Here is a 26,007-nt window from a genome sequence, read left to right on the forward strand (position 1 = left end):
CCCCTTACAAGTTCTGAACTGCATGTAGTGTGTTTTTTCAAAGTTTAGTGACAAAGAATTGGCTAGGAACCAGAGATTAATGTCCACAAATATTTTATTGGCTGATCTTTCTAAGACTACATCTGACTTGCTATTTATTGCAATGTTTGTATCATCGGCAAACAAAGGTAGTAAGGTAGATCGCACAGACTACAGATTTCTTTAGCGTGTACCGGTTGTAAAAGTAGGGTGTAATATGTTACTCAATAATTATGTTAAAAAAATTAACGATAGCCATAACGGTACTAACGATAAAAAGAGAAAGTTTTCAACTGTAAACTAGTTTGGAATAAATTTTGTGACAGTTTAACAAACATTTACATTTGTCATTTTCCCCTCAATCCTAATTTTCTCTTCTCGATATGCGTAATTGCAGTTTTAACACTGAATATGCATAATACTAAGCCTATATTTTACTTACAATGAATCTGTAAAGAGGTCGACATCTTGAATAAAGGTGTTAATACTACATAGTTAACCAACACGTACTGCCGTGAGCAAAACATTAACGACCGCGCTGCCATCTGTTGGCGACGACAGGCAACAGCTGTGTGGCCGCCGTTCGCCATCCAGTAGCAGCCGACAGCTGGCAGGCACGTTTATTTCGCATTTTGGCGTCAAATCGGAAAGTATTTGAAGTAGAGCTCAAACAACTGTATATCTCTTGTTCTTTGAAGACCTTTATATAACCGAGCGATTGTTTACACTACTTATTCCAAGAATATTTCATACTCGTTCTTATAGTTCGTGACAAATGCATATAGTTTACAACTCTTCCGAGGATTTATTCAAACAGCTGAGTGCGAATATAAAAGAGAATGGAATAGATTAAACAATTTGGTCAGGCAGCAGCTGAAAGAGTTCAGAGCAGACAAGTGGGCAGAAATAAGCAAGAACCTAGATCACAGGCAAACAAATAGATACTGGCATGCCTTTAGAAAAGTAACAGGAATCCACCACAAATCAGATCCACCCCTTTACCATGACGGAAATATTATAACAGACGACAAACAAAAATCTAATATATTTAGAGAAGTTCTAGACGAAATACACAGCTTCCCAACCGACCCAAAATTCGACCTAAGACACGAAAGGGAGATCACCCTCGAATTAGACAAACTGCAAAAAACCGTCGTTACACCGACAGAAGCCGAAGCAGCGCTAACGGCGGAAATTTCAGACACAGAAGTGGAGGAAGCCATCCTAAAAGGAAAAAACAGCGCCCCGGGAAAAGATGGCATCAAACGAATCCAGATACGATTGGCCCCTAGAGAAAACATAATCACCTGTCTAAAGACCTTATACAATGCGACCTTGAAAATAGGCAACATCCCAATACACTGGAAAGAAGCGAAAATAGTAATGCTCCCCAAACCAGGGAAACCACCCAATGACCCAAGATCTTATCGGCCCATCACCCTACTTCCTGTAATAGGAAAAGCCTTCGAGACAATAATCAAGAACAGGCTAATCGCCTTTACGGATACAAACCACCTAATACCTGACTGCCAATCAGGATTCAGAAAGAATCACGCCACCATAGACCCAATAGTACAGCTATGTAGCGGCGTCACAAGAGGCCTAAACCTCCTGGATTGCGCCGCTGCCATATTTCTAGACATTGAAAGGGCGTTCGACAAAGTGTGGCACAAGGGCCTATATTACAAGCTCCTAAAAATGGGAGTACCAGCGAAAATCACCACACTCTTGTCGAACATCCTCGAAAATCGCCCATCCAAAGTCGTCGTCAACGATGCAGAATCAGACCCATTTACGCCAAAAGCTGGAGTCCCACAAGGAGCCATCATATCTCCCCTGCTATATACACTGTACACGGCAGACATCCCACTACCCAACAAGTGGAACGAGGGTCTGACACTGTACGCTGACGACACAGCGTACTGGTGCCATACACCAACAACACAAGACAGCAACAGACAAACTCAAAACTACCTATCCCTCTTAGAAAGCTGGCTCAGCCAATGGAAAATTAAGCCTAACGCAAATAAGACGCAACTTATTCTGTTCAAACACAAACGAGCCCGCACGCGCAAACAGAACCAAGAAGACTGCAGGCTACAACTATGGGGACAAACTATAAAAGCGAAAGACACAGCAAGATACCTGGGCATTACACTCGACAAATATATGTCATGGGAGGCACACTCAAGAGACATCACAACAAAAGCTAAAACAAGACTCAACCTACTCCGCCTACTCAGAGGCAGGACAAACGGAGCCAAAAGGGATACAATGATATACACCTACAAAGCTTTTGTCCGCCCCGTACTGGAATATGCCGCTCCGGTATGGATGGCGAACAAAACAGTGACTCGGAGGTTAATGGCAACAGAAAGGAAAATACTAAGGACAACAGGCCAGATGAACCCCAGGACACGAAACGAAGTAGTATACAGGAACGCACAAGTGTACCCCGTAAGGAAGAGATGGCTAGAATTAACCGCTAAAATCGGCACCAACAGATTACGCAATAGAACAGCCACAACAGACATTCTTCTAAGAAATTACACCGTACTGAGGTACCCAAAAACAAAATACCCCTATCCGCCAACAGTAATCAAAACAAGCATTAAGGCAATAGATGCAAACTCAGCAACAAACTTCACTGACGATGACATACAACAGGACACCATAAAACACCTACAAGACGAAGAATCAGAAGAGGAAGACGACACATAAAAAGAGAACGAAATTCGCGACCACACACTAACAAGACAACAAAGAAGAGAAAACAACAAAACACAAGAAAGAGAACATTCAACAGATCCTTGCTGAGGTTTTAGGGAGGTTTCCCTCAGCACACGGGCAAATGCCAGGATCTCAATACCCTCCCACGCGACAGAAAGCGATATCTTACGAGACGAGAGAGTCAGAACAAGATTAGGGAACCCAAACCCCACTTCTCAAAATAAAAAGTGCCATCACAGCATACCTTAAGTTAAGATAAGGCACCAAAGAGCAATAGGCTCTCCATGTGCCCGCCTCACTCCCTCAGGGTGAGGAATGAAAGATGGAAAAAAAAAAAAAAAAAAAAAAAAAAAAAAAAAAAAAAAAAAAAACTCAGTACAAATCATATAGTTATTTTTGGCAGAGGTTTAACCAAACACGGTTTGTGCCTCTCAATCAGTGCTGAAGAATCGCTGTAAATGCGCGTTGGCGCCAGGATACTGAATGTGAAGAGGTTAAGGAGTGGTATATATCAACTACGATGCGGAATAACGTCAATAGGTCATTCATTTCCCAATCGTGAAGCACTGTTACTGATGGGTCTCGAACGAGCAAGACAATTACTCTGCAAGAAATATAAAGGCGCTACAAAATATTTTTATTTAATTATATTCTGTTTCTTCCCACCCCCTTGCTTTCTGTGTTTGTGTGTGGGTTTTTTTTTCCTGTCTGCATGTGTGTGAGTGAAAATTACATGTAACAAAATGTCTCAATTATTTTAAAGAGTTATGAATGTGTGTTTCCTTACTCATTCATGATATTACACGAATCAATAGATTTCAAAATATTTGCACTAATTTCTGCGCTGTTTCTTTAAATGTGTATTTGTATGAAACAAAATTTTGTGTCTAGTTTTTAGCGAATTCGGTAATTTTCCAGTAACGGAAAATGAACATGGTATGCTCTAGCTATATTTTACAATTAGTAGTTCACATCCGCACTCGTTTTCCATTAAAAGGTGTTAATGCTTTTTGTGATCAAATATATAACATAAAACATTCACAGACGTAGATCTCTAATTGTAGCACAAAAAGGTACAAATTACGATTGATGTGTTGTCACTCTAAGAGCCTATGTTAAAACTACAAAGCTGCACTTCAAAAAAGTCGAAATATTGCAAATATGAGACTTGCAGTGATAATAGGCATCAGAGAAGGCAATTATGACCACATTTATTTTACGTTATTTAAAATGATAATTTGTTTCTAGGTGGCATTGCCTGACGACGGCGAGCTCTACGCTACAGTCCGCCCATCGAGCATCGATCGATCGTGACAAGCGCGAGGCTGCCCACCGTGCTGCCATCTTGGGGCGCCGGCTTGCAGCACGGTGTAGTTGCGTGGCCCGCCGTTCGATGGCAGGACCAGCCCTAATAGTAACATGTCTTAACCCATTGAAGTTCTCACAGTCGCATCCATTACGTACTTTGTTTTATTTACACAGCTGATATATGTGTTGTGTGCGTCGTTGCAGAGGAAATTATGAAAATGGGCCACGAGTAGCGGTGTTTTCTCTCTTAAATGAGCAGAGTTCCAACAGAACTGGATAGCTGACTGCAATACATCGTGAAAATTTCCAGGTTACACAGAATTAGAAGGTAAACTCAGCATCTTACAAGTCACTTAGATTGTGTCACAGCGCATGTGCTTTAATATAGAGAGCATGACGAACTTGCTGTGTATTCATGTTAGCATGATGTCCAGTTATTCAGGAACAAGGTAATTTCAGTTCACCTGATGCCAATGTATGGCAGAGCAAGTTCACTGTATACAGTACTGAATCACTAGCAGACTGTAATTTATTTATGCAGCTTTGTAACTCAAAATTCCGAGTCGGTATTGATCGATTTGTTCTGAAAGTCACCAACACTAATCGCATGTTTGCGTTAGTATTAGTGGCAACCTAGCCTTTGGGCATTGTCATATGTAGCTATTAAAAATATTTTTGTCATTATTTCAAGGTCTGCGAGCTCCATTTCACTGAGGACCTCATTCTGAGACTTGGTGAATACTTCGACAGATCCACAGGACAGAAATATTCTGTGTCTCTTCTGAAACCTCGCCTTAAACCAGCAACTGTACCATTGATTCTGCCTGTCTGGAGTACCTTTCGTCACCTTCTTGTTCAATGGAAGTGCGTGGAAAACAGAAACGTAGAACGAGCTATTGCAGCTAATGTAACAACTTATGCCCATTATGAACAGGAAAGACATTTTGTGGACTTGAATGGCTTTCTTTAGTACATGGAGGGGATCAAGGTGCCTGAAGACTGCGTACTGTAAAGTCAAGAAGTGTCATTAGTTTTGCTCTAATAGAAACGACACATACTCTTACACTTTCATGTCCTGTTGTGGTGAATACTGGCCCGAGTATGCAGTTACTTGTTGGTAAAAGTGTAACCACAAAATTTGATACATGGAAGTTCCCATTAACTATAAACCATTTGATTCTGGTATGTGTAACCTGGGTGCAACCGATCTGCAGGCAGTTTTAACTTTTAATTACTATATGAAAGGCTTAAAATTGTGGTACGCTCTCTTGCAGTATTCAGTAACACATTAAATCTGTGTCATTAGTTTTTAGTGTTACTTACATTTTCGTCTTTACGCGCAGGTCGCCGAAGTGGCGTCAAATCGAAAGACCTGCACCAGGCGAACGGTCTACCCGACGGGAGGCCCTAGCCACACGACATTTATCTAGAGCTGTTTCTAAAATATCGTTATCTTTTCCTAAATATATCGATTTTCAATGACATGAAATTGAACGCCGATATATCGATATATTTATATCAAAACGGCAATATCGAGTGCTGATATTTTTATTTTATATTCTTTTTTTCTATTACATTTCCATTATTTATTTTTATTTTTTTCTTTTAATTTATTTTATTTATTATTATTTGTATGTCTATTATAATCTCTTTTTGCAATTTTCGGTAAATATTTGAAGCTTTTTTTTTAGAACATAATTTAACTTTCTCTGTGTGAATGAGTCATTTACGTCCCAGTGAATCACATTTTTGTCGAAGTAATTAAACTTACGACAGCTTATCTACTAAATTTTAGTGTAGATATCACTGTCACAGCAACTCTGTTAGTGTAATTTACATACTAAGGTGTCTGTTTCTGTCGCAACGTTTTTCTTAGCAAGTAGAAAAAGTTTGCATATGACCTTCAGCAGAATAGAAGGAAGTCACAGTGTACTGTAACTAGCGTAACATGCATTTTGCACCTTAGCATACGGCAACGGCACAGTTTCTTTTTAAATGATAAAGAGCGGCACCATTTCTTCGTAAAGGGCACTCCGATTGATAGTCGAGAACAAAGTCGTTACACTTTCGGGAAAGAAGCAAACGCTCTTGCACTGATGCTGGTTTGCAGCAGTGACCTAGCAGCAATGACCTCACAGTTGCGCCGTGAGTCCTGTGTATCAGAGGGTGAGGGTTGAGCCCCCTGCTGTCTTCTGCAGGCCTGGCTGTCCAGAGTTGAAGGCGACGTCGGGCTGCCTGGTTGTGCAGTTCCAGCCTCGCCCTCAAACGAACATTATGTTAATGGGCCGAAGTTCTTCGTTCATCAAGTTAAATTCCAATACCGAACTTTCTCTGCTGCAGCTTTAATGAAGAATATCTTGTAAATTATTTCGTAAAATCACAGTTTCCGAGCGAAGTAACAACTTGTCGAATATTGAAATCGTCATTCACATACATTGCGAGGCACAAATTATTACTCGATCTGTGCCTGCCAAAAATTTGTACTTGTGGAGTAGTAGCAATGAATAGTTCATCATTAGGGAACGTAGAGGGCAGTTGTAGTTCATAGCATTTACCACAAACCATGAGAACGAGTATTAAACGTTCTTGGGAGAAGCATTGTAAATCTTCGTTCATTAACATCAACGTCATTACAGAACAAAGTATGTACAGTTGTTGAGATTAGCGTTACTTCAGATACTACCCGACAAGACGTCAAAATTAGAAATAAATGCGATTGCCAGCTGTCTGTTGCTACTGGTCGGCGGACGGCGTCCCACACAGCTGTTGCGGGGCGTCGCCAAGAGATGGCAGAGCGGTAGCCGGTCCTTTGCTCACAGTAGCACGTGTTGGTTACCTAAGTATTACTAACACCTTCTAACAATACCACCACTTGCAAAGTAGGTTAGAATTCAGATTAATAATGTTGCTCACGCAGCATATGTTTGCTTTATCAGGCAACAACAAAGTTATTGACTGTGGATGGTATCGTCATAATGGAAATAACGAAGTCACTGTAAAAAAGTCATTAATTTTGGCACTTATCTTGAATGGATTCCCACGTAGATTTCGTCGAAGTTGTTATGGCTCATCTTGTTGATTCTAGGGTGATTCCACTTTGACTGCTAGAAGGTCCAGATCTGTATTTTAGCAATATTTGAAGACCTAACAAATGAGTTTTTCAGGAAATACCTAATGATCAAATAATCCCAGATCAGAATAATGGTATGGTAGAAATAATTTTTGACTTGGTGTTCACGATCCACATTTCTAATAACCTTCTTGTAAATTCACATATACTTCTTCTTAATTGTCACATCATCAAGAAAACAGTTTTGTATCAATCTTCACATTTTTAATTTCCACTTTAACCAAACACAAGACTTGACTGCTCTTTTACAAAGCGAAATAACACCTTAACTTCCGCAAAGTGAAACAAAGACTGCTCTGTGTGCAAGTAAGTCAAAGATTATGACAGTCTCACAGAAATGAATACACACAAGAACCATATCACTGTAATATACCGATACATCGGAGTACCTATACATAAATAAAACCAAATGTGAATATTGTCACAAAAATATGTCTGTTACTACGCGGAAAAGTAGTACGATATTACTGGTATCGAGAACTGGGGTTGGAATGCCGTAATGGTCGCGTAAATTATGAACCATTACAACCTGTATGCAAGAATGTAGACCTCTATGCTGATACCTTGGTTGCCCAGTAAGGGGCAGGCCGATGGCACATAAACCACTGTTCTGTCAAAGTTCAAGCTAGTTAAAACATATTTTAAATTACATAAAAACAGATGGCTATGAAAGATGATTGTTCTTTTAATGCATACCCTACCCTGAAACAACGTCCATATCATCCCTGGCTCTATGTGGAACATATACGTTTTGACGATCTTCACATTGAAGTTTGAAAGTCTTTCTCACCTTCTCCAAATGTTTCTGGAATTCAGTTTCCACACTTCTCATAACACAAGACTTATTTCTAGCATTATCACACTTCCAGCGCATTTGACATTTCTCAATCCTTTCACTAAATTTGTAGAAGCTCTCTGTTCATCTAAAAAATCTTCGACTGTGGGCCACTAAATACACCTTTCGGAAAACGATGTTTCTTCTTTCCATCTGCAATCTGCATACACTGACAAAGAATCTCTCTACAGTTATTCTTCAGAGAAGAAAAATAAGCCACATCTAAAGACTGCACAAGACTAGTACCATTCGGGGGAATGCAAATGAAATTTATGTTGTTTCCCTCACACAGCCCCATTGTTTTTATTAAGACGTGAGAAGAAGGATTATCTCTATTAATTACTCTGTCCTCCTTTCTCTGAGGCAAACAGGAGGAAGTTAGTCTGAAACCAACAGTCAAACACACTCTGTTCTAGCATCTCACTCTAATGTGTTCATTTGCATTCCAGGAGGTGAACTGTGAATACAGTCAGTCCATTTTGGCTTACCCTTATCAATAAGATAAGGGGGAAGGAATTCTTGTGCTGCCTTCCCAAACAACATGAGAGTGTGGCACGGTTTTGAGGTGTCCTCAGTTTTCTCAGTAAGTCGACATGTCCGACGAAACAAGGGCTTTCTTCCGCAGGTATGTCACGAAACCCAGTTTCATCAAAACTGAAAACATTTCAAAAGGAACGCCTTCAACCTCGGCTTTATATTTTTCTAAAAAGACATTGATTACATTCTTATTTACATCAGCAGCCTTCCTTGAAAAATTGACTGTAAATTTGTGAGACAGTTCAGAATTATGTCCCTAGAAACTACCTTTCGCCAGTCTCCTCCAAGTATATTATCAGCAAGGCAGTATACTTTTCTCCTACAGGTATCAAGATATGATTTAACTATGCACCTCAAGTCAAAGACTGGTATTGGAAGACCCACGTCACTGACACTGATACAGTGATCAACAAACGATCTTTCTCCAGTTTCGGTAAGAATGGTGGGCCTTCCAGCCTTGCAGTTGCTCTTCCTTCTGAATTTATTTGCAAATGGTCTGTCTTGGAATGTCATGTCTCGTTGCTTCCCTGTGTCCAATTTGTCCAGTCGTAATTTCCTCTACTATCTTTTTCAGAATTTTCATTCGAGTAATGGGTTTCCTCTCATATCGCCAAGTACCCGGGTTTGAACTTTTTTGCCATCCCGTGGCCTTTAGACGAAAAACATAGTAACCCTACAGTACTATTTAAATTAGTAGCTAACTAGAGTCTTAGAATGAATATTTCGGTTTATTTACTATTGAACCTACAGCAATTTTTGAATAATTTGCAAGAATGTAGAACGATCCTGCTTCGTTCTGCATAAGTCTCTAGCGTTTTTCTCGGTAACTGCGCTGCCTCCAGAACTGGCTGAAAGATGTTAGTTCCACTAATAGCCTACAGCGACATTGTGGTCGACATTGGACGTAGATTTAAAACCCTTTAATTACATTCTCACTGAAAATTATTCACCGATATGGCCAGATTTTCTCTCAAAAGCAAAGCAGGATGCTACCTACTGCACTGGCTCATAGACTGCTAAAGTGTCCTGGTGTTAGTAATAACACAGCACGGTCCAGTGGGTGAAACAGTTCAAAAATGGTTCAAATGACTCTAAGCACTATGGGACTTAACATCTGAGGTCGTCAGTCCCCTGGATGTAGAACTACTTAATGTCACGAATTGAGCCCATGAGTGTAGACAACGCACTGCACACAATATATGTTAATATTTCAGAATGTTAGTAATCGGATTACAACACACAGCTCACGACAAGAGACACAGGTGTTGCTCCATTTACCCTCAGCCGCAGACTGCCTGACCTCAGTTGTGCTAGGTCCAGATATAGCTTCGACTGTGAGCAATATGTTCTACACTACTCATTATTGACGGCAGCCATCTTGCTTAAAATGTTTTATAATCCTCAAAATACTGAGCTTTCTTATTAGCTACTTAATTAACAAATACTGCACGTCAAGTGGAATATAAAAAATTATTAACAAAATTATAATGGGGATGTTCAGGAAATGACAGTAATCTGACAGGAAGTTTCATATCAGCACCCACTCCGCTGCAGAGTGGAAATCTCATTCTGGAAACATCCCCCACGCTGTGGCTAAGCCATGTCTCCGCAGTATCCTTTCTTTCAGGAGTGCTAGTTCTGCAAGGTTCGCAGGAGAGCTTCTGTAAAGTTTGGAAGGTAGGAGACGAGATACTGGCAAAAGTAAAGCTGTGAATACCGGGCTTGAGTCGTGCTTCGGTAGCGCAGATGGTAGAGCACTTGCCCACGAAAGTCAAAGGTCCCGAGTTCGAGTCTCGGTCGGGAGCACAGTTTTAATCTGACAGGAACTTTCAATTTCCACATAATTTGTAATTGTAGTTAGCAGTGGTCTAAAACTGTAATGATAATTAATTCTGAAGATAGTTAGTTTCGGACAGGTTTAGATACCTTTCGGAAACGTTGGAGGTACGGACTTTTAAACGATAGTCGTTAACATTTTGAAATACACTGGTGTCCCAAATTAAAGCAACAAACAGCCGGCAGTTTGTAGAGATCGAAACTGTATCCCGAAGGCCAGAGCAGGGCCGACCGTGTGTGACATCGGAGAGAGAGAGAGAGAGAGAGAGAGAGAGAGGACCGTCATTTGTCTGTGAAGGCACGACGGTTCCGCCATAGTTTTGCAAGGCAACTGGGATCTGACCTCGCACCACTGAAAGGTCTCTGTGTACTGCATCGCTATACAAGTACTTAAATTACCTAATCGTTCACATGCAAGCCCTCAATTAGATTTACACTGAATATATTTATGCTCCTAGATTTTCAAACTTCTCATTACTGCCCGTGTGAAAGTGCATGTGTACGTATTATTCGTGTTTGCATTGGTAGCCAGTAGTATGGAACTTGCTGTATGCTGTCGTTAGTCTGACCAACTCTGGGTGTTCAGTCAAAGGAAAGAGGCTTGTGCCTTCTGAGTCGTGTTTATCGACAGTGGGCAGGTTGGTACCGGAAGCAACCCCTTTGGTCTGTTCTGGCTATCTGTGGAGATTCGATGTTCTCGGGGGTGCTTAAGCACTTGACGCTGGGCAGTCGGTGAGTGTGGTCGGTAGCTTAAGACAGAGCTTAGAGTGAGATGTGTAAGTCTTGAGGCTAACTGAAGTAGTATTACAGCGATAGGTGCGTTATATGATCCACAGTTTACGCAGGATAGGCCACAGTGCAATTTACCAGTTTTAATAAGTGTCTTCTGGCACTTTCTTTCTGCTACCAGAACTTTTATTGTGCAAAGGCTTCCCATGTAGTAATGCTGACATTACTTTGCAAAAGATTTTCCTAAGTGTGTATGTGTGCATGGTTACATTCTCGTGTGAATGTTTTCATTTATTATTGCAGTTTGAATGCTTTCGGTTTCACCTGTGATTTTATAAATTTACCCTTATGCTTCGCACCACATGGCGCGAACTCGCATCCCGTGTTTGTCAGTGATAATCAGTCATGTTGCCTTGAGTGAATTTAGGTGTTGTTGAATTCTCTGTGTAATTAATGGATTTTAGAGAAACAAATTTCTTGCAGTTCATTTTATCTCCTTGTGCGTTGCGCATGTAATTTAACCTTTTTGTGAAAATATTGACGCAAATGGTAAATGTGACCCTTTTTTAAATCTAGTTTTAAGCAACTGCATTTTTTTCGAAAGATTACTACTTCGGAAGGAACGAATCTCTTTCCCTGACTCTTTGGTGAGGGCGTGTTCTTTAGTATGGATCTTGCGTAAGTACGTGCATTTATTCTTTCCTCTTCCCAGAATTTTCACATACCTTCCCCTTCATGTGGTCCGTCACCATTTAATCATTTGAAACAGTATTAAATTGAACTCGTGCAACGGCAACCGTTATTGCAATCTGTTTATTGTATAGTGTTTGACTTGTGTTCTTGCTTAAAATACACTGTGTTTGTACTTAATGTGTGTCCATCAACGCAGCCACCCCTTCCGAAATCGAACTCTGTACACCCAACCTGTCGTTGCCAAAGCGCAGTAGTCTAGCAGGCCCAGTCTCTGAATTTTAATTATATTCCAAAGAATTATGTTTCCGTTTAACTAACTGCTTTCATTCAGTGTGACAACACACTTTTGAGTAAATTAATTTCAGGGTTCATTTGATGAGAGTACTGACATCTTAATGATTTCTACGCAACAAGTTAAAAATTTCTTTAATTAATTGTAATTAATTTATTCCCAACTTCGTTGTGTGGCAACCCTAAATAATTTACTATAAAAGAAAATAACAGAGTGCTTATTTGCATTAGCATTCGGTGGTTCAGTAAGTTTAAAAAGCCACGCACCGCATTTCAGTATAACCCATTTATATGGTCGACCGCTGCCACAGGTGAGACTACCAGAGGCAGTAATGAGAAGCAGTCAGTAGTTAGGATGTACTAACCGCACACTTCTTGTTGTCTAGCGCTCCAACAACTTCCACATTGTTCAGAGACGAAATTTCTGATCAATTCACAGCGTTGTTTGGCGATCTGTGTTGCTTTGTTTTATATTTTGTGCCTTATTTTTGTGAATTTTTGGGGGTTCTTTTCATGTTATTGCTGTACGGTGATCTATTGTGTGTGACTGTATGTGCTAGGTTGCGTGTGAAATTGTGAGTAAGACATTGTCTTATACTTTGGAGATGCAGGGTTTGTTAGTGTTATAGCAATCCTTTTGCGGAAGTAGGATTGTTTATGGAGATGCGTAGCAGGTCTAAGAGCGTTAGTGGTCGTAATAATTTGAATAACATGCTTCTGTAGTGCCGGACTCCAGTAATGCCGCCGCACTCTTCAAACTTCGAAAGTGAGCGGACAACATCCCCAGTTTTGCCGGACAGTCCTCGGAAAAATTTACGATGAAGTATTGAAAGCGCGGTTGAAACCAGGTTCAGCCCCACGGTTAGCACCCCTTTCGATATGGCATAACTAATGAGAACTGCAGCAGATATGCACAGATACAAAGAAAATATCCGAGGAAAATCAGAATGTTATAAGAAACCTAAAATATATGTTATCTGAGGAAAATCAAAACCTAGCAAAAAAGTCATCTGATCAAAAACTCAAAAGCATTAAAAAACCTGGCGGAATAGAATGAGAATCATGCAAAAAAGTTACCCAAGGATATGGATCAACAGATTAATAGTTTCGCAGTGAAAATGATAGAGGATGTAGTTACCGAATTTAAAGATCATATTGAAATAGTCGATCGGCGACTTAGTGCACTGGAAGCGGGGCAGGTTCGAGTCGACGAGCAACGTAGGCTGCAGGAAGAACAGCATCTTGGGGATTTCCAAGCAGTAAGTGAGTGGTGCAGCCAGCAGCACAAGGAACTGCTAACAAGAGTCGAAAGGGTAGAGGCGCAGGTATTGGAGGCCATTAAGGTCCAGGTGACGAGAACGCACAGGCGATCCATGTGCTGGAGGCCGAAATGCCAAAGATAGTAGTGAAGATAGGAAACTTGTCTATCACTGACAGGGGTGACAAGACTGGACCGTTTGGGGAGGGCAAGACGTCAGAAGTGCGATCTCTAATGAAACTGCAACGAGCTCAGTATGAGTTAAATGGGCAGCGTAAGGAAGTTACACACGACCTTTGTGAACGCGTAAAGCATTTAGAGGAACGGCTCAAGTGTGACACTGAAGCATGGGGGCGTGTAGCCAACTGATCCCAACCCTCCCCATACCTGTCGCGAATGGCGAATGTTAAAAATGATTGTAGGTAGCGTTAACTCTAATTTCCTCAATTTTTTCGTTGTTGTCATTTCGCGAAATGTTTGAGGGAGGAAGTAATGTGCTGTCCGACTCATCCCTTCTCGAAATTTCAGCAGCAAAACTCTCCGTGGTACACAGCGCCTCTCTTGTAGCGTGTGCCGCTGGAGTAAGTTGGGCACCCCTGCGACGCTCTCGCGCCGACCAAACGATGACGAAACGAAACGCGCCGCTCTTCGTTGGATCTCCTCTGTCTCTCCTATCAGCCCTACCCGGTAAGCGTCCCAGACTGTTGAACAGTACCCAAGAATCGACCGTACAAGCATCTTGTAAGCCACGTGTTTTGTGTATGTGTTACATTTCTTAATTCTTCTCCTTATGAGACTACTCAGTGGTTTACATGGCCATTCCACATAGAGTCACTCTGGATAGTTACTCCTAAATACTGCTGCCATCAATTTGTAATCAATAGTGTAGTTGTGCAGTAGTGGATTTCTTTTCCTATCTATGTGCAATATGTTACATTAATTGACGTTCTGGGTCAACTCACAGAGGCTGCAGCATTCATCAGTCCTCTGCAGGTCATTAAGCAAATCGATACTGTCTTCTGGCGTTGCCACTCTCTTATAGACCGCCGTATCGTCCGCAAAAAGTGTCGTAAAGCTTCCAACAACAACACTACCACAAGAGGGCTACAAAACCTCTTGTTCATTATATAGTTTGCCACTTTAGTCACACATCCACACACAGGGATACAAAGCGTAACTCTATCACGACAGACAGGGGAATGAATGTTTGAAATATCGTCTGCCACAATACGTAGACGGGGGTGCACAGTCCCCCTATGTGTGATTCACGTATCGAAGACCAGTGCGTCCTCCCCACACTTCTGGTAAGTAATTTGTAGTCGACTTTCTTACCTCGCGTCTCGTATGACTTGCCCGACAAGGTTTCTCCTCCACCGGTCGCGAGCTCTAACGTTTGAGCCGTAAACAGTGCATAATAATGTGACGGTTTGGTAGTTTGAATGCTGAGCATAATAAGAATCTTGAAATGTTAGGATCCCAACTAAATCTGTTTTATTTCACCTACCGCAATATTAGTAAGACGGTTTCTAAGGCTACTTTATCGTTAGGATCATTGACAAGATTCCCGGTCATTAGTATTTAGTTCCCGAGCACCGCTAACACATCAGAAATGCTTCAACGATCCAAGAATCAGCATGAGAACCCACGGACAAATCTAACAATTAAAGCTGTCTTTATGTGGAGCTGCACACACTAGTTCACATGTTGCTGTTTTGGAAGTATCTATATCGCGACGATTTTACGAGCTCCAAATATTCACCATCACGTCTACATCTACATCCCCGAACGTACACTGCAAGCCACTGTGAAGTGCATGGCAGAGACTACTTTGCACGGTAACATGTTTCGAAACTTTTTCCCGTTCCGTTCGAACGCAGTGCGTTAAAGGCGAGTGCTGAGACGTCTCCGTGCTGTGGCCGGCCTGACTCTGCCTTCAGCCTCCTTACGGCAGCGACTCGTAGTGGCTGGAGAGCGCCTCTGGAGTCCTCGCTTAGCAGTCGTCTGCGACATTTCGTAAGCGGCCTCTCGTGGGACAGCTTGCGTCTCTCATCATTGAATTGTTTCAACAATTGCGCGACACTCTCCTGTGGGTCAAACAGACCTTTCACGATTTCTGCTGCCCTTCTCTGTAGACGTTCATTAGCCACTGTCGGTTCTGTGTGGTATGGGTCCCACACAGTTGAGTATCGTGGTATGACGGGACCCACAGATGTTTCGTAACCGATATCGGAGGTCCGAAGTGATCGTCACTATATTTCAGACCAGCTCACTAGTTTTCAGTCCGTAAGGATCTGGTAAAGCAACAACTAAGATGACATGTAACAAAAAAAAAGTGCCCCCAAAACAGCTCTAGGTCGAAAATTTTGTTACAATCGGAGACGGAATTTCGGACGTTCACCGTATTTCTGTCGCGTCAAATTTAAACAAAAATGCAAGATTACGATGATAACCACCATCGGCTTTTGCCACAGCAACTGACTGGAATACTGCTACGACTCTGTTTCTGCACAACGAGACGTAAATAATTCTGTAAATTCCTGTATAGTCTCGTAACCCTAAGACAATATCCGCCGTGACAGTTAAAGTTATTGTTCAGTTTCATACCCTGACGGCCTCCGTTGACGGAAATGTAAAATACGAGCGCCGACAGTTGGATTTGAAGTAATGTGAATAATTGTGGCTAAAACTGAACAGCGCATGTTTACAATCATTACTAACTATTCTTTCTCATAATTTGAGCTACACATATCGGGGTAACGCGATGTTTCCACTACTTTCACACGTGCTTGTGAGTGTCGGCGAGCAATTGCACCATAAGCAGCGACGAAAACTCATCGCCATCTGAAAGGCATATGCTGACGTCAAACACGTCTGCGACCCTATAACTGCTGTATTCTTCAGTAAATGTCTAGGCTAAACGTAGCGTAGCGATATAAAGAAAAATCGTGATAAAACAAAAAATAACGTTATACAAAAAAAAAATGTTAGACAGTACCTGTTGATATTAGCAACAAAAACCACTAATTTAACTTAAATCAGAGGACCTCATTTATGGTAAATACATTGTAGATATCGTGTGCAAATTGCGACCGTCGATTATCTACTGTATAATAAAATATTTTAACAGAAAATGAAAAAGCGGCGTCGTATATCACTAACAGAGTATATTTAAGTTACAATTCTATTTTTGCAAGGAGTATTTATTACTTTCATCAAAAACTTGACAACGAAGGTGGGAATATTGCAGGTGGTGCGTTCAACAGTAACAACTTTTTGTGTGCAACCAGTGTTTATGTTTTTAGGATACAAAGATTACATTCACCTTACATGGATGTGGTATACATTCTCCCACTTAAAACAATTCAGGCTTATGTAGTTTTCTCATACATAAAAGAAGTAATTCTTAAATTAGAAGCAGCTTGATGTGAGGTAGTTGGGTTAGTGGGAGACAATAACTGAATTTATAGAAAAGCAATATCTAACTTTACCACTCCACCAGAAGTAATGGTAAAGTACTGTCAACCTGCACAGACGTCTGCAGATCGCCCACTGTAGTATTTCGGGGATACAGTTCATCTTTTACAGTGTATTTGTAACAACTGGTTCAATGAAAAGGAGCAGATTCTGTGTTTTCCTGATTTCAGTGGGAGTATGGAGGGAGGTTGAAAAGGATGATTTATTACAATAGAGAAACTCTCTAGCTTTAAAATCTCTGTTTCCAAATTCAATTGAAAGGCAAGATGCTAAACAAGTGCTTTTTAATGATATGACAGTTGCTGCTTTGCAGAGACTAGGCTCGAAGAAAGGAATTCAAAATTTTTAAAGTGCTGTAACATTTATAAGAATAATAAAACTTCAGTGGTGTACTGTGAATGCGAAAACATTACTTAAGGGTCAGAGGCTAAGAAATGTTTTTCAGGAAACTGTAACTTCTAATTCATATCACATATTTGATTTTTTAAAGAGCTTTGTCTCTTGGTTAGGTTTATGGCATGGCTTGAATGATAACAGGAAACTTTCTAAAGAAACACGCTTTGCTTTAAGACATACAACAGCTGCTTTGACTGATTTCAGTAGTTACTGGCTGTCTGACAAAAACAGGTCCTATTGGCTCCTTGGAAGAGTATGGACTGACTATTTGGAATTAAGTGGGGGAAAATACCATATTTCTCTTAGACAGGCTTTTGAAACTGAGCAAAAACCTGGTGCTGAGAGCACAGTCTATAGTAGTTGGAGATGTGGTTATTTACGTGTCATATAGTTTTGAAACAACTTTTGAATTCCAGGAGTTAAATGATATCCCAGTACCAGATTTATTAAGTTTGATGGTAGGTGAGAGTGATGTTGAAGGGATAGTGGGGGACAAATGGCTGTTATTTCACTACATATCAGGATACTGCTCACACCAAGTGCTGAAAAAAAACCTCACTGTGAGTATTGCACTTATTTCAGATGATGTAAAGCAAGATGATCATTTGATAACGGCAAAGGATCGAGGAGGCTTGGCATAACCCAAAGAAGATGTATCATGTGTAACATATGTTTATTTAACTTTTCAAAAAATGTAAAAGAACATCAAATTTTGTTTCTCCAATAGGGAAATCAAAGGTGTGTGCTTCTGAAGGTAGCATCCTGTAATGTTCCCAGTGATTTGTTTGGTGGATTTCAATGCAAAAAACGAACATAGTCTTGAATCTATCAGGTGTTCCATACTGCTCTGTTGTGTAAATATCATATTAAATAATCATATTAAGAGAAGAAATTATGCAGCTATGAAGAAAAATTTAAAAGTTTTTTAAAACAAGTAAAAACATCATTAGAGCATACTTGAATTTTTTTATTGATATGTAGGAGAGTGTATTGGAAATCACATTATGAGGTGAAATAAAAAGTCACTTTTATATTTTTCAATAATTATTCCATTTCTTCCCACCCCTCGCTTTCTGTGTGTGTGCTTTTTTTTCTGCCTGATGTGTGTAACAGAATATCTCTATTATTTTTAAGGGTCATGAATGTGTGTTTTCTTACTCATTGATGACATTACATGAATCAATGGATTCCAAAATATTTGCATTGATTTGTGTGCTGCTCTTTAGATGTTTATTTGTATGAAAGAAAATTTTGGTGGCTAGGTTTCAGCTAATTCGGTAATTTTCCATTAATAGAAAATGAACATGGTATGCTGCCTCTATATTTTGCAATTAGTGATTCACATCTGCACCCATTTCCCATTAAGAGATGTTAATGTTTTATTTTGATGAAACATATACGTTTTAACATAAAAATGCGAATACATGGACCGCTAATTGTAGCACAAAATGGTGCAAATTATGTTTTGTCAATCTACGAGCCTATGTTAAAATTACAAAGCTGCACTTAAAAAATGTCGAAATATTGCAAACATGAGATTTGCAGTGATAATAGGAATCAGTGAAGGAAATTATGACCATATTTAATTTACGTAGTTTTAAATGATAATTTACGTTTGTGCAAGACGCAGGAAGTAATGATACATTCACTTAAATGGACATTCCATGTTGCAGGGCATCCCAAAGTGCAGATATTGTTTGACTCCTGTTGTGACGTCACAACGCATGCTGTGAGGCTTTGTTTCCAGGTGGCAAGCTATACGCTAAAAACTGCACGTCGAGTAACGATCGTTCAGGACAAACATGAGGCTACTTACCGTGCTGCCATCTTGTTGCGCCGACTTACCACAGGGTGTAGTTACGTGGCGTACCGCTCGATGGCAGGACCAGCCGTAGCTGATTTCGTTCCGTTTTCTTGCGTTTTGCAGGAACATGTCTTAACCAATTGAAGTTTTCATAGTTGCATGCATTTCTCACTTTGTTTTATTTACACTCTTGATATATGCGATAGCTACGTGCAGTGATTCGAAATGGTGTAGATATGTTGTGTACCTCGTTGCAGACGAAATTATGGAAATGAGCCACGATTAGCGCTGTTTTTTTCTCCTAAAATGTCAGAACTCCAGCAGAACTGGATAGCTCACTGCAATACATCATGAAAATTTCCATGTTACCCAGAATTCAAAGGTAAGCTCAGCGTCTTTACAAGTCACTTAGATTGTGTCATGGTATGAGGGCTTTAATACAGAGAGCAAGAACAACTTGTCGTGTGTTCGTGTTAGCATGATGTCCAGTTGTTCAGGAACAACGTGATTTCAGTTGACCTGATGCCAATCTATAGCAGAGCTATTTCACTGTATATAGTACCGAATCAGTAGCGGACTGTGATTTAAGTATGCAGCTTTATAACTCAAAATACCGAGTCAGTATTGAACTATTTGTTCTGAAAGTAACCGACACTAATAGCATCTGTGCGTTAGTGGCAACCTTGCCCTTGGGCATTATCACTTGTAGCTAATAAAATGTTTTTGTAAAATTTCAAGGTTTGCAAACTCCATTTCGCTGATGACCTCATTCAGAGACGTGGTGAGTATTTCTACATATCCACAGGAAAGAAATATTCTGTGCCTCTTCTGAAACCTCGCCTTAGACCGGCAACTGTACCATGGATTCTACCTAACTCTCTGGAGTACCTTTCGTCACCTCCTTTTTCATTGGAAGAGCCTGGAAAACAGACACTAAGTACTAGCTATTGTAGCCAATGTAACAACTTATGCCCAGTATGAACAGGAAAGACATTTCGTAGACTTGAATGTTTTTCTTCAGTGCTTGGAGGGGATCAGGCTGCTCAAAGTGTGGCATACTATAAAGTCAGATAGTTCCATTAGTTTTGCTCTAATAGAAACAACAGTTACTCTTACACTTTAATGTTCTGTTGTGGTGAATACTGGCCCAAGTATGCAGTTACATCTTGGTAATGTGTAACCACAAATCCTGGTACAAGGAAGTTCCCATTAACAATAAACCATTTGAACCTGGTATGCACACCCTGAGTCCAACAGGCCTGCAGACAGTAGTAACTTTTAATTACAATATCAAAGACTTAAAATTGTGGCCCAACTCATCGGGTATGCTCTCTTGCAGTATTCAGTAACACATTAAATGTACCATTAGAAATCCGTGTCATCAGTTTTAAGTGTTACGTACATTGTCATCTTTATACCACATACTTATATAACCTGTTATATACATATAGCTATGGTTTATGTTGCAGCGTTATCAAATTAGACTGGGGTGTAATCGATTACGTTTTCTTGAAATACAGAGAATACATTATTAGTACACCTACACATTGTTTTCATTGCAGGAAATATATTGTTACAGCTCGCAACAGATGGTGTACTCCTGTGTGGTGTAATAGAGCGAAATACTGTAGTGGATTATTACGAGTATAATGTTGTGGGAGTCTGCTGCACAGCAGTGGTGTGTTTGATATTCGATAGGAACTCGGAAGAAAGGTAAGTGTCATTTGTAACACTAAACAATAAAATGAGTTACAGTCCTACAGTCTACAGAAGAAGAGAAGTTATTTCTTCACATTTTTTCAGATATAATATCAGAATCCACATCTATAAATAGGAGCAGGAAAGGAGATAGCATACGCTTATCAAGCCCAAATTTTGAATCAGCTGTTAGTCAGTGGGGAGCTGAAGATGATGATTTCCTTTCAGATGAAAACCGTGAAATTGTTCCTTAGGCAACGGCATGCAGCTCTCTAAGTGAAGGACAACGTAGTGTTGGTGGTGATGATGTTAGTGACGATGATGATCGTAATGATTATGACGATGGCGTAGGTAATAATGCCTCAGGACAAATAAGCAGTCAAAATGCTACCATATACTGTATATTGCCCCAAATGGTATGCAGTGGGTTTAGTGCCCCCAGTGCCAAATAAAATGCCTGCACATAATTTGATGAACAAATATTCCAAGACCAGCAAGGGGCGTAATCGCTTACACTCCCAAAGATGCTTAGGATTTATTTACTCCTCTAACTATTGCGGATGAAATCGTGAGATGCACAAACCTAGAAGCAAGAAGACTTTGTATACCAAAAAAATAAACTGGAATGATGAAGCTACAGACGAAATGTTCGCCTTCTGGGTAATTTTACTTCATAATGGCGCAGATAAGGTTTGGGATGTTCCAATTAGGGAATTTTTTCATGCAAATTTTCCAATCCGTTATACAGTGCTACAATGTCTGTGAATCGGTTTGAGGCAATAAGAAGATTCATTAGATTTGATGGCAAAAGAAGAAAGAGGCTAGGTTACAAACCTATAAGCTTGCTGCTATATACTATGTATGGAAAATATTTACCAGACAATGCAAGAAAATAATGATACCTAAAAGTAATGTCGCTGTGGATGAACACCTAGTTGCATTTAGGAGCCATTGTGAATTTGTGCAGTATATGCCAAACAAGCCTGGAAAGTATGGAATGAAAATATTCTGAATGTGTGAAGCTAAGCTGGTTATGCCATTGACAGGACTGTGTACACAGGAAGAGAACCAGGTTAGTCACCCCAGAAAAATGTGGGGCTTACCACAGTGAAGATGCTTGCAGGCAATATTGCTGGTACACCCAGAAATGTTACTGTAGATAATTATTTTACAAGTATAAAATTGGCAGAAAACCTATTGTGACAAAACCTTATTTTTGTGGGAACAATGAGGATGAATAAAACAGAAATTCCAAAAGAGATTAAGCCTACTTTGAGTAGAGCAGGAAATACAAGTGAATTTGCATTTACAAAAGAAATGACGATGGTTTGATTATCACGAAAGAAAAACCAGTGTGTAGTCCTATGTACCATGCATCATGATAAATCTATAGATGAACAGTATCCAAACCTGACCTCTTAGATTGTGAAATCTTACAACCGAACGAAGGATGGTGTGAATATTATGGATTATACGTGCAAAGAGGAACTAAACGGTGGCCAATGGCTCTCTGGTGCAACATAAGGGATGTACACACTCGAAATGCCTTTATTCATTACAAAACACAACATTCCATATATCACAAAGCGATTTTATGCAGAAGGAGACTTTTCATCAAGGACCTTTCAGTGGAGTTGATCCAACTGTTGATGAACAGAAGATCGTCTAACCCCCTTCAACAGAAATCCATATACCTGGATATGGAGAAGTTTATTACTATTCCTAAAACACAAAACAGCAGTAGTAACAATAGCAGCACTGTCAGTCATCAGAAGAGTCGCTGTTTATTGTGTCCTGCTCCAAAGGACAGTGTTCTGTAAATGCACAAAACGTGTGGCAAGACCATAGCAGTGTGGTGCGAAACAGTTGTAAAACTTATTATCCTTGTTTCCTTATTGATTTGTTCTTCGTGAATACTATAGCCACTGATCCGAGAACAGTCTGTCATAATACTGGTGGCTTATTTTTCAGTATAAGTGTTAAAAATAATCGCAGCTGTCTTCTATTATACTGATAAGCTTTAAAATAAAATATTTCTGCCTGTTAATGTCCACAGAATACTTTTTCTATTTAAATTCTCGATTTATACATTATGGGTCCATTGGACCCAGGGTATGTAAATATGCAGAAAATATAGGTCATGCAAAGTAGGATTAAATGACATAATTGACGTTATAGATAACTTGGAGAACCATGAGAGAACAAAGATACTTCAGAAACGGACTACTTACTATTCATAACCAATTATTTGAAAAAAAAGTTAATTTTTTTTGATAAAACTGAAAGTAGGAATATTAAATTTTTTGTTAGCAAGTGAAATGAATGGGTGTCCAAAAGAAGGGTTACAGATACTTGCCAGATTGCATTATGTCTTGTAGCATTTTATTTTCAATATCACCACACACTTACGAGTTTATAAGGAGCGCAAATTGTCTTGCGCTACCCCATCCTAATATACAGCATAGGATTTGTCTGCATTTTCAAACACATTCAGCAGTTGAGCAGCTAGGGGGCAATTAACTGTTGTATTCAAACACAAGCTTCTATTTATTTGTGAATCAGTCCCTGTTGTTCACTGATTAGTCTGTGATGTTAGTGACAAAAGTTCAATTAACACATGGGCTACGTCATTCTTTGCTTCCCCTTCTCAACTGTCAATTGTTTATTATCTTCTTTGTAATGACACACAACCCCTTTTTTAGTTTAACATTTCGTCCACATATTAAAATGTGTCACATACCATTGGATCGATAAAGAAGATCCAGATCAGATAATAAAGTGCCCACAGTTTGAAACTGTTTCACAAAGCAAGGAACTCCTTATGGCGAAATTCTCTGCATGACGTGGAGTACAAACAGATAACAAATTTTTACCAAAAAAATTAAAGTATCTGCATAAAAACAACCCGGAGTGAGAAAATTTCAAAGTTGTACTTGATATTTTCAATGAGAGGACTGTTCAAGGTTTGGTAGCCTTGGGGGAACATCATCTTACTGAAAGTTTCGAGAGCACTGCTAAATTCATCAGAATTAATTTGTGCATGGTGGAACATTTTTAATATTGAAACTTCCTTGCAGATTAAAACTGTGTGCCGGGCCGAGATTCGAACTCGGGACCTTTACCTTTCGCTGGCAAGTGCTCTACCAACTGTAACCCAAGCACGACTCACGGCCCCACCACCAAACTTTGAGAGTATAATCGATTTCAGAGAGGATCAAATTCAGTCTGTTCAGAAATATTTGCCTTTTCTTACACATACTGGTCAGGGCACTGTGCAAATGGTGTTCTTAAGAATCTGAGACACGACACATGTAAAACATATTTATAGAGAGATTATATATTATCAGCATTAGAAAACAATGCAGGGTAATGAGGTTATTAATGTTGTTATTTCTGCTTATTTGGTTGGTAATAGCTTGGTCTCCCGAGAACTTCAACACAGCTTCATTAGATGCCCTTCCCAGGGAAATTTACTTTTTAATTCTAGATGCTGATGAAATTAAAAAAAAAGACTTTTTCTGAAGGGAGTTTTCTTATAGTCAGGTATATCACATAGACGACAGAATTCTTCAGTGGGTGGTAAAACTATCGTGTAGTGTTTCTCAATAATTAGCGATAACGGTAATAACAGCAAAGAGGGAAAATTGTCAACTGTAAAGTGGCTTGAAATAAATTTTGTATCAGGTTAACAAACATTTACATTTGTCATTTTCCTCTCATTCTTAATTTTCTCTTCTCAATACGTGTAATTGCGTTGTTAACACTGAAAGTGCATAATACTAAGCCTATATTTTACTTATAAACATTTCATTTCATTAACGGCAGTGTGCTGGTACATATTTGACAGTTCTGATGACACAGACAGAGGGACGTGTCAGATTTATGAAATCTTTCTTTTTGCTTTTTTGGTTAAATCTTGGTTACATGAGGGTCTACAATTAAACTGATCCTGACGACAACATCGATACTATCTTTGGTGAGTCATTTATGTCTCAGTGAATTATATTTTTGTCGAAGGAATTAAGCTTATGGTCACCAGAATAATTACTCCATCCTATCTGATAAGTTTTACTAAAACTATCTCCATCACGTAGAATAATTTACAGGCTGTGGCGTATGGCGGTTTCACTCCCAACGTTTTTGTTAACAAACGGTAAAATTCTGCAAATGATCTCAAACATAATAGAAGGAAATCACAGAACATTGCAACCAGCGTAACATGCATTTTGCACAACAGCATACAGGAAAGGCATAGTGTCTCTTTACATTTCATTGTAAGTGGCACACAGATTGATAGTCGAGAACTAAGTCTCGTGATTTTTTTACACTTTCACGAAAGAACTGCCGGCTTTTGCGGCAATCAGCGACGGTCTATCAGCAATGACGTCACAGTTGACCGTGAGACCTGTGTAGCAAAAGCTGTGGGCTCAACCCCCTGAAGTCTTCTGCACGCCTGGCTATCGAGAGCTGAATGTGACGTCGGACTGCCTGGTTATGTCGTTCGTCTCGCCCTCAATCGAACATTTTTAATGGGCTTAAGTTCTCCATTCATCGAATTCTATTCCAGTATCGAAAGTGCTCTGATGCAACAGAAAGAAGTTGAAGCACGTTTTATTATGTTACACGTTACAAGGGAAATGATCACCATTGTAGAACATTTTATAGCGCCTTTCTTTTTTTCTTGCAGAATAATTGTCTTGCTCGTTCGAAACGCGTCAGTTATAGTGCTTCTGGATTGTGAACGGATTAACATATTGATATTTCAATGAAACTCTGTATGTTGAACACGATTACCTAATTTTGAATAATGTTCACAACATGGCATTCAAATCCTCAAGTGTCCTCATTCATCCGACATAATATGAACCATCTCATAAGTAAGACAGCCTACTCCGTAGATCTATGTTAACAATGTAACACATACACCGCGAATGCTTGACTCACGTTACGAGGTACGAACCATTTTCAAATATACCTCTTCAAAAATTATAATGTACGGAAATAAATTAACATACAATATTACCAGCATGAATACGCAATAGCTGCGAACTATATAGCATTTTCCACGAACTACCATAACGAGTATTAAATATTTTTGTGATAAGTACTGCAAATATTCGAGCCCTTACATCAAAGTCTTTAAAGAACAAGAGATATATTATTGTGGAGTTGAACTCTACTTCAAATACTATCTGACAAGACGTCAAAATGCGAAATAAATGTGACTTCCAGCTGTCGGCTGCTACTGGTCGGCGAAAGGCGGGACACAC

General features: G+C 39.7%; 1 long non-coding RNA gene across 1 annotated transcript in view; it reads left to right on the forward strand.

Annotated features, from left to right (window-relative positions):
• Positions 1 to 4,223: 4,223 nt before the first annotated feature.
• Positions 4,224 to 26,007, forward strand: part of LOC126212901 (uncharacterized) — a 302,275-nt gene continuing 280,491 nt past the window's right edge. The window contains exon 1 of the long non-coding RNA XR_007540984.1: positions 4,224 to 4,384. This is a non-coding gene — a long non-coding RNA (uncharacterized LOC126212901). The remainder of the gene's footprint in view (positions 4,385 to 26,007) is intronic.

This window comes from Schistocerca nitens, chromosome 11, assembly GCF_023898315.1.
Source record: "Schistocerca nitens isolate TAMUIC-IGC-003100 chromosome 11, iqSchNite1.1, whole genome shotgun sequence".
In the NCBI taxonomy this organism is placed as follows: Eukaryota; Metazoa; Arthropoda; class Insecta; order Orthoptera; family Acrididae; genus Schistocerca; species Schistocerca nitens.